Source organism: Dreissena polymorpha, chromosome 4, assembly GCF_020536995.1.
Source record: "Dreissena polymorpha isolate Duluth1 chromosome 4, UMN_Dpol_1.0, whole genome shotgun sequence".
NCBI lineage: Eukaryota > Metazoa > Mollusca > Bivalvia > Myida > Dreissenidae > Dreissena > Dreissena polymorpha.
Window position 1 is genome coordinate 11,540,401 of NC_068358.1, and position 11,374 is coordinate 11,551,774.

The following is an 11,374-nucleotide window of genomic DNA, read 5'->3' on the forward strand; positions in this document are numbered from 1 at the left end:
GGGTTCTCCTGAGCACCGCTGGGTTCTCCTAGTGGAATAAACCTTTCATAATCACAGACCGGGGAACGCAGCACGCAGAGTATGCCCGGGCGTTCCATGGATACATCTCTACAGTTTCCGGGCTATTTCGGCGTGAGAGATACATCATTCGGACCTCAAATGTTTGAAAGAGTACATGGATTTCCACCGATGCTTCATAGAATGCCAATGATATTTGTCGATGGCAGAATTCCACTTCCAATACTGCTGATTGGGTTTGACCGGCTCTTTGGGTTCTCTCCACGAGGGTACGTCCCGTTGGGCATATCGGAAACATGAGACGATCATCGTTCGTGGACAGAGAGATCACTGATGCCGAAAGCCCGCAGTTCACCTTTGGTGCGTCAAACATTGTTAACATTATGAATCAAGGGACGTTAACATCGCTCAAAGAGACGGTTTAAACATGGGGGGCAAGCACAATTTTGTCTCAAACTCTGCTAACGTGCACGTGGGTATGCCAGCTCAGCACGGGAATACTGCGACTCTTGCGGCCTTTCACTACGAGAACGGCAAACCGAATTATGATATAAGTGTTGACATGCCAGGCGAACACGCCAACACTGGTTCACTTCCGGTCCACCGCGGTACACGCGGTAAACCCGAGCATTATCAAGAACCTACAGCGCCCGCATCCACCAACCCAGGATCTGAAATAACCGCTGGAAGCTCGCGGAGACGCTTTGAGGTCTGCGTTTTGGATAGGTGGAAAAAACGGCAGAAGTCAGCTAGGTTCTCTGCTGCAAAGTGCCGCCAACGTCCAGCAGTCGCCTCGTTTCGGTCCGCCCCATTATCATGATGATGAAGACGATGTCGATGATGATGACAGTGATAATGATGTTGCTGCTGCCGATGATGATGATGATGATGATGATGATGATGATGACGATGATGATGATGATGATGATGATGATGATGATGATGATGATGATGATGATGATGATGATGATGATGATGATGATGACGATGATAGTGATTATGATGTTACTGTTGCTTCTGGTACTGTTGCTGTTGCGGATGATGATGATGATGATTGTGCTACTGCTGCTACTGATGATGATGATGATGAAAGAACTGCTGCTGCTGCTTACGATGATGATGTTATTTGGCGATACGAACGTTGCTGTTGACACAAAACACTCGATAACATATGCGGATTGTAACTATTTTAGGTTTAAACAAATTGCATCAGTACTGCATTTCAATTGAGCCGCTTCAATGACCAATTTTCGCATGACGTTACTGAATCGTAAGTTTAATGGACTTTTAAAACACATTTCAAACATTTTATAAATGCTTTAAGATGTGTTTCTAATTAGCAAAGAAATGTATAGCTATTTTATGAATCACATAATTATGCAAATTTTGTATAACCAGTAATTCGTCAATTTTAATTTGCTTATTGCTTTTTAAAATAAATAATCATACGCCTGAAACATTGGCAATTAATCAATGTAAATCACAAACGAAAGGTATACAACATGTGGCAAAAATATTCTATTATTTATATGAATTTCATTGGATGGTTACATAAAATTATGCATGCGTGAATACTGATAAGCGAACCGTTCATTACCGGTACATCAGGTATATATCTCCATCAGACACGTGTAATTAATAGTGTCACATTAAATGGACTACGGGATGTTTAAATTGTAAAAACTCGTAAAACTATGATTGTTTCAAATAAATATTATACATGAATATGTAATTTAACAGGGGGGAATGGACTTTTCGAGAGAAAAAAAAAATATTTAACACATCGCAAAGTAATTTGCGTTAAGATTGAGTTCAAAGTCCAAAATGTATAGACACAGTGCTACTGAGCATTCAGACAAAACAGACAGCTCTTCTGTATGGAAGCACATCATGATCTTGTTTAAATGATTGTTAAACACGTATATGTACTGTATTTACTGGCATGCGGGGAATCCGTTGTGGATAATTTGCCATAATTTGAATACAGCTTTAATATAACGATGTACATATGGTTTGTCTTTCAACTGAACAACACACTTCAATAAAAGTTTTGCGATTGACAAGTTGCTCTAATATTGAAAGACTTCCAAGGATAACTTACAAATGGCCATGGTGTTGTTTGACATAATTAAAAACTAAAGCAGCAGCCGCAGCAACAACAACAGCATCAGCAACAATTGAGTTCCTATAACCATGACGATATACGCGCTCCTGGTTCTACTCTCTACGGCACGTGTTTTCAGCGGTGTTCAAGCGATTCATGCAAATAACGAAACACGTATGTACACGTACACGCAATTACAGTTGATCCGCGCCATAAGTACATTTTTCTTAATGTTTATTGTCAAAAATGTACGGATTTTTTAATATTTTAAAATATCCACTGTTCAACTTTTTAAAGATAATTATTAAAGCTTCAATGTGTAAACATTACGTAAACAATCCGTTATTTCTTGCATTATTTGTTCACATCGTATTACAAAATGATACTTTTTTATAATATGTGAAAACAACTGAAATAGTCATATATTCTGTTATTACCCGATGACAATATGCTTTGGATAAAAACAGACGTTTATAGACGTTATAAATCTGGGTGCTATTTAAAGTGCGTTAACAAAGATTTCGTGGCCATTTAAAGTGATTCCAAAGCAAACGTGGATTTTATTGATTTAGGGGGATGTCTTGATTACACACCACTTTTAAATACTTATAAATGTTCCCGAACTACTGTCGGCGTGTCCGTTAAAAAGTTTTTAATACACGAGCAATATAGTGAAATATAAAATTGTTAATGAAGTATTTATTAAGCGACTGTTAAACACAATTATTTCAACTTTAGATAAACAAACAGCTTCATTTTTTTCGGTATTATTGATTAATGACACGTTGAATATGTGCATGTTTGCCAAGCATCATGTATCACTGAAATTATCATTACCATGTATACACGTCTGGCTTTGCTTATCTATCAAAATATGATTGCTACATAAAGCCTATATATATTTGTAAACATTGGGAACATGCCATTTTGGAATGTTTAAAATAAGCGGAAATACCGATAAACATTATTTAACATGGCTTAAATATGACCGATTACAATTTCAAGCCAGTCTTCGCTTAAATTCTTTATATTTTATGATGATGTATCTATGATGTATCTGACACAATTAGAACGTATTAATAATCCCTGTTAACTGGATTAAATTTAAGTTTAGCCAAATATGAATGTTATTATTAAGCTTAATTTCCGTATATTTGAGATTTATTAAATAAAATGATTCGGATCGCATGAAGTATGACATCAATGTGATACAGTTAAACATAAACAAATAAGCAAAGAAATGCAAATAAAAATTAAAATAATCCATGCACTATCATACGCGATAACTATAGGAAAACAACTTAATGAGAGTTCATTAAAAACCAAGTTACGATCAATTTGCGATATGGTAGTCGTTACTATAATGACTAACAAAACGTAAATGTCAATAGAGCATATTCATGTCTTTCAAACCAAACACGTTTTACACGCATTCAAAATAAACTAAAAAAAATATATATAAAAAAAACGTTGACAGAATTTCATTTAAAAATTGTAATAATAATTAGGGTGATCAAACTGGTCATCGGACATTTACCTCTAAATGTTACCTTTCAATTGATAGTAATCTCATCCACCAATTACAGATGCATTGCAAGTTGTACGCGTTAAACAGCTAAAGAAAATATTTGCCCGCATTTATATACTTAAAGTTGCTTGAATGATTTGACGGATTATCCTTAAAGTGTTAAATGTAGTTAATGTCGTTAAACCACATTCAATACGCAATAATGATTTTATTATTCGTTTAATATCATATGTACTTAAAGTGTTCGCAGTAACCTTTTATTATTTCTAACAAATTCATGTAGTTTTGATCCATTTCTAGAAGCGGATCGGGTGTCGAGCACTGGCGTTGGTATTGCAACGGGCAGCAACAATGCACGGTTGGGCATTCCGGTTCGTATGGATGTTCTTAAGCGCCTGGAGATTCCGGGCGACCCTACAAACCCTGTAAGCGTCCCTGTGATAAGAAGAATCCAGGTCGGGCCCAGAAATCCGGCGGTTGAAGATTTCCGTTCGCCAGGAGGATTGACCTTAACCGACACTCGACTAGATAACCAAAGACTAGGGCGAAATCCTAACAGTATGTCCAGGTTCCCTATTCCGATTCAGGACGGAAGAGGGCCGCTGAGACCTGATCTGGTACAGCACGGCGGCGACTCGTCGTTTTTGGAAGGGCGTCGAGTATCCGGCGCTGGAAGTGACGTGCCCGGGCAACGTGGAAATATATCCCCTAATCCGTCCGTTCATAGGGAATTAACAGGCGAAGGCGGTTTCGCCGAAAGGCATGTTCCGTTCAGGGAACAGACGGTATCGGTTCCAAATGACGGCTTTGTACGCATACGTTCGTTATCTGAATTTGAACACCACGAATCTCCTTCAAGCGGGATAGGGCAACCAATAGGTTTTCAAAGAGAACATTCCGGAAGCTCTGGACAAACTCACGTAGATCTTCCGGGTGAACACGGAAATGAGTCCCCGTTTCCCGTTGTGCATAGAGCTTCCGAGGAAAGGGGTAAAGTGCATGTAGATTTACCAGGTCAACATGGGAACAACTCCCCACATCCAGTATTGCACAGGGAAAGTGACGGGCAATCCGACGGTCGTCCTTCACAGAGGAGTACAGATGTGCACGCGGATATGCCCGGCCAACATTTGAACCTATCCCCATATCCGGTTGTTCATAGAGATACTTCCGGTCGCATCCTTAATGTTCCATTACAAACCGATACAGACTTGCAAGTAGATTTACCGAGGCGGCTTGGGAACCTTGCACCAAATCCGGGTGTGCACCGGGAGCGTTCCGCTGCGGGAGCACTTAGCGGCTCTCCTAGTGGATTTAGCCGTTTACCAACACAGACTGGTGAACGCAGCACGCAGAGTTTTCACGGGCGTTCCGTGGATACATCTCGACAGTTTCTGGGCGATTTCGGCATGGGAGATAGATTCTTTGGACCTCAAATGTTTGATAGAGTGGAAAGATTTCCTACAATGCCTCGTAGAATACCAATGGGTCTATTTTCGCCAGGTTTCGTTGACAGAATTCCACTTCCGCCACCATTTCTGAGGTTCGACCGGCCCTTTGGTTTCTTTCGTCGAGAGTTTATGCCCGGTGGCCATTTCCACCATGGAGAACTCATGGGACCAATGTTTATGGGTCCATTCCATCCATTCAGAGGCTTCCCGTAACACGCACAAGTTATGGTTTTAAATTGATCGTGAACTAATTTTGTGTGGCGCATCAACTGGCCATGTATGTCCATTCGTGAAAATGTGGCAAGCAAAGAATGATTTAACCTTGCAGCATTTGGTTGCATACTCCAAATAAATGCCTAAATACTTTAGACAAACAATCGAAAGGCGAAGCGATATATTCCTGTGTTCTGGTCCATGTATTATATTAATTAAGTGGAAGAAACAAAACCGATAGACCTCAGTTTCGAAATAAGTTTCCGTACAAGTCTTTAACTTCGTGTATACAAGTGCTGACGTTTGGGCGGAACTGCCAAACGTTTAAACAAAGAACAATACAACCAATGGCTACACAGTATTTCGTTCTTCCACCACGAACTGCTTTTTCGGTAATATTATCGTGTGTTTCGTTAGGCATGTTTTGGAACCAGCGGAGAACAAATAAACATTGAATTTTGTTGATTTTTTTATGCTGTACAACTTTCGTGGAATTGCGAAATGTGTTCAAGTCATCCCGGGTCACAATATGTGCCTCGTCCCAGATTAGTCTGTGCAGTCCGTAAAGGCTAATCAGGGACGACACTTTCCGCTTAAACTGGAGTTTCATTAAGACGAGACTTCTGTGAAACGAACAATTAAATAAAAGTGGGAAGTATAGCTCCCGATTAGCCTGTGCGGACTGCACTTGTTAATTTTTGGTGTGACTTAACATACATGCATAGACTAGTGTGGTGTATTTATTTATTGTATACATGTATCAAAGTATAACCATGCCATTATTCTATAAAGTAGATAAAATAAAATCATGATGTGTTATGACTTAAAAAAATTTATTCATTTCTTCAGATATTAATTGCTTAAGAAGACTCCGGCATAAGTGTCTTGTTCTGTGAAAGCTGGTCATAATGCATGTGCGTAAAGTGTCATCCCAGATTAGCCTGTGCAGTCCGCACAGGCTAATCAGGGACGACACTTTCCGCCTAAACTTGATTTTCGGTAAGGAGGGACTTCCTTGAAACTAAAAATACCATTTAAGCGGAAAGTGTCGTCCCTTATTAGCTTGTGCGGACTGCACAGGCTAATCTGGGACGACACTTTGCGCACATGTATTAAGCCCAGTTTTCTCAGAACAAGACACATAAGATCCCATGCAGCACCAGATGTCATGTAAGTTTGTATCATATACAAGTGAGGAAGTGCATTTATCACATGCTTGTTCAACGCCTCTGTTACTTAGAGATGTTATTTGTATTCAGTGTAATATAAACGAGTTCCGTCTGAGTATCATATTGCTATAAGTATTTCATTATACATAAATGGACCATGCTCTGTGAAAAAAAGGTTTAATGCATGTGCGTAAAGTGCCAACCCAGATTAGCCTGTGCAGTCCGCACAGGATAATCAGGGGGACTGCACAGGCAAATCGGGGACGACGCTTTCCGCCTAAACTCGAATCTTCGTGAATTAGAGTCTTCCTTGAAATGATACATGCAATTTAAGCGGAAATTATTGTCCCTGGATAGTCTGTGCGGGCTACAAAGGCTAACCTGGGACGACACTCAACGCACATGCATTAAACCCCTTTTTATCAGAGCATGGCCCAAATTGATTGAAGGAAAAATTATCCAAACCAGGAATAAAATGATGCTGAGCCTGATGTAATGTTTAGTGGAAATGATATTTGTATAGGGTAATATGTCTTAAATGTGATGCAAGCGAGTAATGTGTTTATTGTGAAAAAGGTATTTGTATAGGACAGCATGGCTTGAATGAGATGTCCGGGAGCAATTTAGTAAGTTGAGACTGATATTTTTAGGGTAAAATGGCTTGATTATGAATCCATAGAGTATTTCGTGTAAGGTAAAAAAATATTTGTAGATAGAACATGGCTTAAATGGAAAATCATGAAGTTATTTGTGTTCGGTAAAAATATATTTTGTGGAAAGTAGCATGGCTTAAAAGGTAAAACGTGTGTCTTGTGAGAATGAAAGGAATAGGTTCATTTTGGGTCGAAAATGGCACCATGAGATAATTTAATTTTTCATTCAGAATTGAACAATAATTGCGAATTTATTGGGAATTTCGATCAAACGTTGACTATAAGGAAAGACTAACACTTACGTGTGTTGGTCGAAATACCATGTATAAATTTTAGCGATAGCGAGCTATTTACATACTAAGCTGATATGTATATGCATATATACATATGAATGAAGGAATTCAAAAGAATATTTAAGAGTCAAAAGAATAGATCATTCTGTATAAGCTACAGCTAAGATCAAATGATGAATTGTAGAATGCTTCAGCCGATATTTTGATAATTCCGCGAGTGTCATTTGGAATAATTTCTCCATTTAAATTCAGATCAGCCTTTTTATAATTGGGAATGTGATAATTAAGTCATTTACATGCGAATATCAATATAATTTATGTCAGTTTTTCCTTTTAAAGATTATGATTTAGTAAATTGCCGAGTATGTTAAGACAAACGTTATGAATTTATTGACGTTACATACACATACTTTTAATTAAGGTAATTTGCGTCTTAATATACTATGGTTTGTTATTAATGTTAGATTTGAAATACTTGCATATATTGTTAATAAAGTTATTTCAAACATGTTGTAATTACTTAAGTAACAAAAATGTTCGTATTATTGCTTGTATCTAAATTACACACGTGCGATAGCTTGTCAATTTAAATGTTCAATAAATGACAAATTAAATAATTATGAAAGTGTTCTATTTAATTATTAAAGGCCTCGATACATTAAGCTGCCATTAAAATACGTATTTGATAAACAAAAACAATTCTAAACATTGACATTGAAAACATTGCTCCATGTACCTCTATAAACTAAAACTGCAGCAGAAATAACAGACTTCAGAGCCAACATCAATACAGCAGCAACTGTGAGGAATGAGCATATACTGGTTATTCTGCTATTTTGATGAGTACTTTATCATAATTAGTGTCCATATGTGTAAAGTGATACTGACACTAATATGTATACAGAAAGAAGCAAATTCATCCATGTTAATCTTAGAAGAAATGTACAACCAAATGTCAAGGCGTAATACACACTTCGCAAAAATGCGTCGGGATTATATGAATCAAAATTGACAACTATTAAACTTAGCTGTCACGTGATGATATAATCTGTCAAGAACGGCATGCATATTGTTTGATATCGCATAGGTCAATCAATCATTATTGAATGGTGTGGTCATTAATGGATAAAGTTAGAATTGGTTCCAAAACAAACAATGTCATGTAATATTTCTGAATTTAAATGACGCATATTAAACGGACATCTATGGCAAAATGACTAAACAATAAGAGCGTTCATGTATAATTGCAATACATAACGTTTCTGTAACCAGTGAACAGTTGAGTGTGATAGGCGAATGAAGTGTGAATAAAGCATGAAAAGTTATCATTGTCTTAAATGGGAATGAGCTCAATTTAATGTAATTCCCATAACAATAAATCAATTCGTTAATATGTCCCTTTTACTTACAAGAAACCCTGCACATTTTTGCACGTGTCCCAACGAAGTTAAGTCCTGTTTACTATTACAGTTTCCTTAAAAGGAACGTAGACTTGACGTTCTAGATATAGTGTATTGTGTTGTTTGTAGTTATTACGAATTGCATTGTGATCATTTTAGATATGCTTTTACCATATTGTGCATTTTGTGTTAAATAAAGTGTGTTGTTTAACATTCATTAAATTAAGTAATGCAATTTATGACATGCTATTATTTGTCACTGCATTAAAATCATATAATATATTTGATGCATTATTCTATTTAAGTTTTTCTATAATCTAACGACTGGAACAATATTATGGAAACTGCAATCAGTGGCAGACTAAAAAATCCGTTTATTGTAAACACTACAAGTTTACTTTTTTACTTCCTGAAGAAAATTCGTTAATTAAAATATTTTACCACTGCAAGTTGTTAGATTCAGTCCGTTTTATTTACACATTATTTAACAATGACATATATTTTTAATCTTAAAAATTACATTAAATACATGTATATCAGCTTTGGTAAATGAATAATAGTAATTCATATTTCGACTGCCATATGCATTTGATCTCTACAGTTTGTATTGACTGTCGAAGGTAAAGTGTATCGACTTACAAGTTACAAAGTTTACATATGTTGCAGATTTTGTATTTTGCTTGATGATGCCTACATTCTGCTCATTCAATTTATTACAAATGCACATTTTCATAGTTTTCACAACACAACTCGGAAGATAGAACAGAACAGAGCGAAAAGTGTATTTGTGACTTAGGCATATACCGGTACATCTCATCACCAAAATAATAAATGCACATGCGTCCAAATAACAAACAAGGTTTTATGCATTTTTACAAATATATGATTTGTGTGAGAATGTTATAGGTTAGAGAAGGATCGTTTAAACTACAAGATAAATGAATGTTCAAAATCCGTTATTAATTCAACAAGATATGCAGTTAAATATCATATACAACATTTCAATTGTGGTTCAAACAATTCTCTATATTTTTCAGCTCTTATACAGAAATTAGCTAAACGTATCAGTAAAGATTTTCTGGTCTCAATCATTATTTTTAAAAATTTAAACATAATTGGTCTTCTTCTGTAGAAATCAGGTATAAGTGTATTTCTTAAATTATCATAAATCGGACATATTTAAACAAAACGGTGCTCGTCTTTAATTTCATAATCTGTACACAATTTACAAATTCTTTCATTTGGGATGTTTTGGTGCCTATCACAAGGTGCGTGTCAGTACCACGTGACTTTTTCGGCTATGTTTGGACAATCGGATGTCAACAAACCATCGCTTCAGGTAACGTTTCTGATAATTTCTTCATTAATTCAAACCATTTTCAATAAAACAAAGACGAGAGCCCGATCATTGTCAAAATACACAATTGTGTTAAGTTTGCGCAATATAAATTAAGTATTTTTTTTCAAAAAGTGCAACCGCGTGTTTGAAAACACACAAAGTGAAATGCTATGTGTGGTATATTTGTTATTCAATCAACAGAAACGTTCATTATAATATTGTTGAAGGTTTAAAAAATAGGGCGGACATTGTAATTCTTCTGAGAGAAGCTACATATATTGTATGTTTGCGCATATACATCTGATTCGGAGTCTGTGTATAAAAATGCAATAATGCTACGTGTGGGACACATTTTTGAATTGCTATGTGTGGTATGCAAGAATGTTCCCGTCAGTTCTGCATTTAATCTGAACACAGTTTTGTAAGAATCTAAAACATATACTTCAGTCTGTACTGAAAATATATCAAATTAACCAAATGTTACATGATGGAATACTGAAGTAATTGTGTAATGTTTAAACAATTTATGTTTAATTGAACATAAATTTTAAATAAAATACACTGCGTAATTGTTATCAAACCAATGGTCTTTTTTAACAAACACGTTATGTTGAACTATAATATTTTCTTTTTTTTTACTTATTGTCTTTAAATAAATATCATGATTGATATTTCTGCCTGATTATTAAATGCGGTCCTTTATAAATGAATGACAAAGAAAGTTAAAACACTTGCTTTAAAATGGGTTTTACTTCTGATGTTTTTCAGACTTGACTAGGATTAGTAGAAGGATTTGTAACGCTTTAAGGCGCGAAGCTGTGTTAGAATTAGATGGACACTATCAAACCACACGGAAGGTGTTATGCGGCAAGTTAATTATCAAAACCACAGTGACAGAGACGGAACCAGCTTCATTCTGTGATGTTTACGGAAAGCTATTTCAACTAACTATACAAACATACCATTTAATATGTATTTTGGCATAATCAAAACAAAGTATATGTATTGATATTTGTGTATATTTATGTGTTTTGTATCTATGTTATTAATGAAATTGATTAGATGAATATAAAATCTGAGTATATATCTTAATAAAACAATTGTTTCATAACAAATAAAAATATAAATCCAACGATGATTGTTTGTGGTCTATTAGGTTCATTTAGTTTCCAATATCATCTCCATATGAATATCTTAAGTATATCA

General features: G+C 35.9%; 2 protein-coding genes across 2 annotated transcripts in view; both read left to right on the forward strand.

Moving 5' to 3' along the window:
* Positions 1-11,374, forward strand: part of LOC127879036 (uncharacterized) — a 465,202-nt gene that overhangs the window by 264,737 nt on the left and 189,091 nt on the right. The gene's annotated exons all lie outside the window — the stretch shown is intronic.
* LOC127879042 (uncharacterized) overlaps positions 1-11,374 on the forward strand; it is a 484,339-nt gene that overhangs the window by 82,514 nt on the left and 390,451 nt on the right. The window lies entirely within an intron of this gene.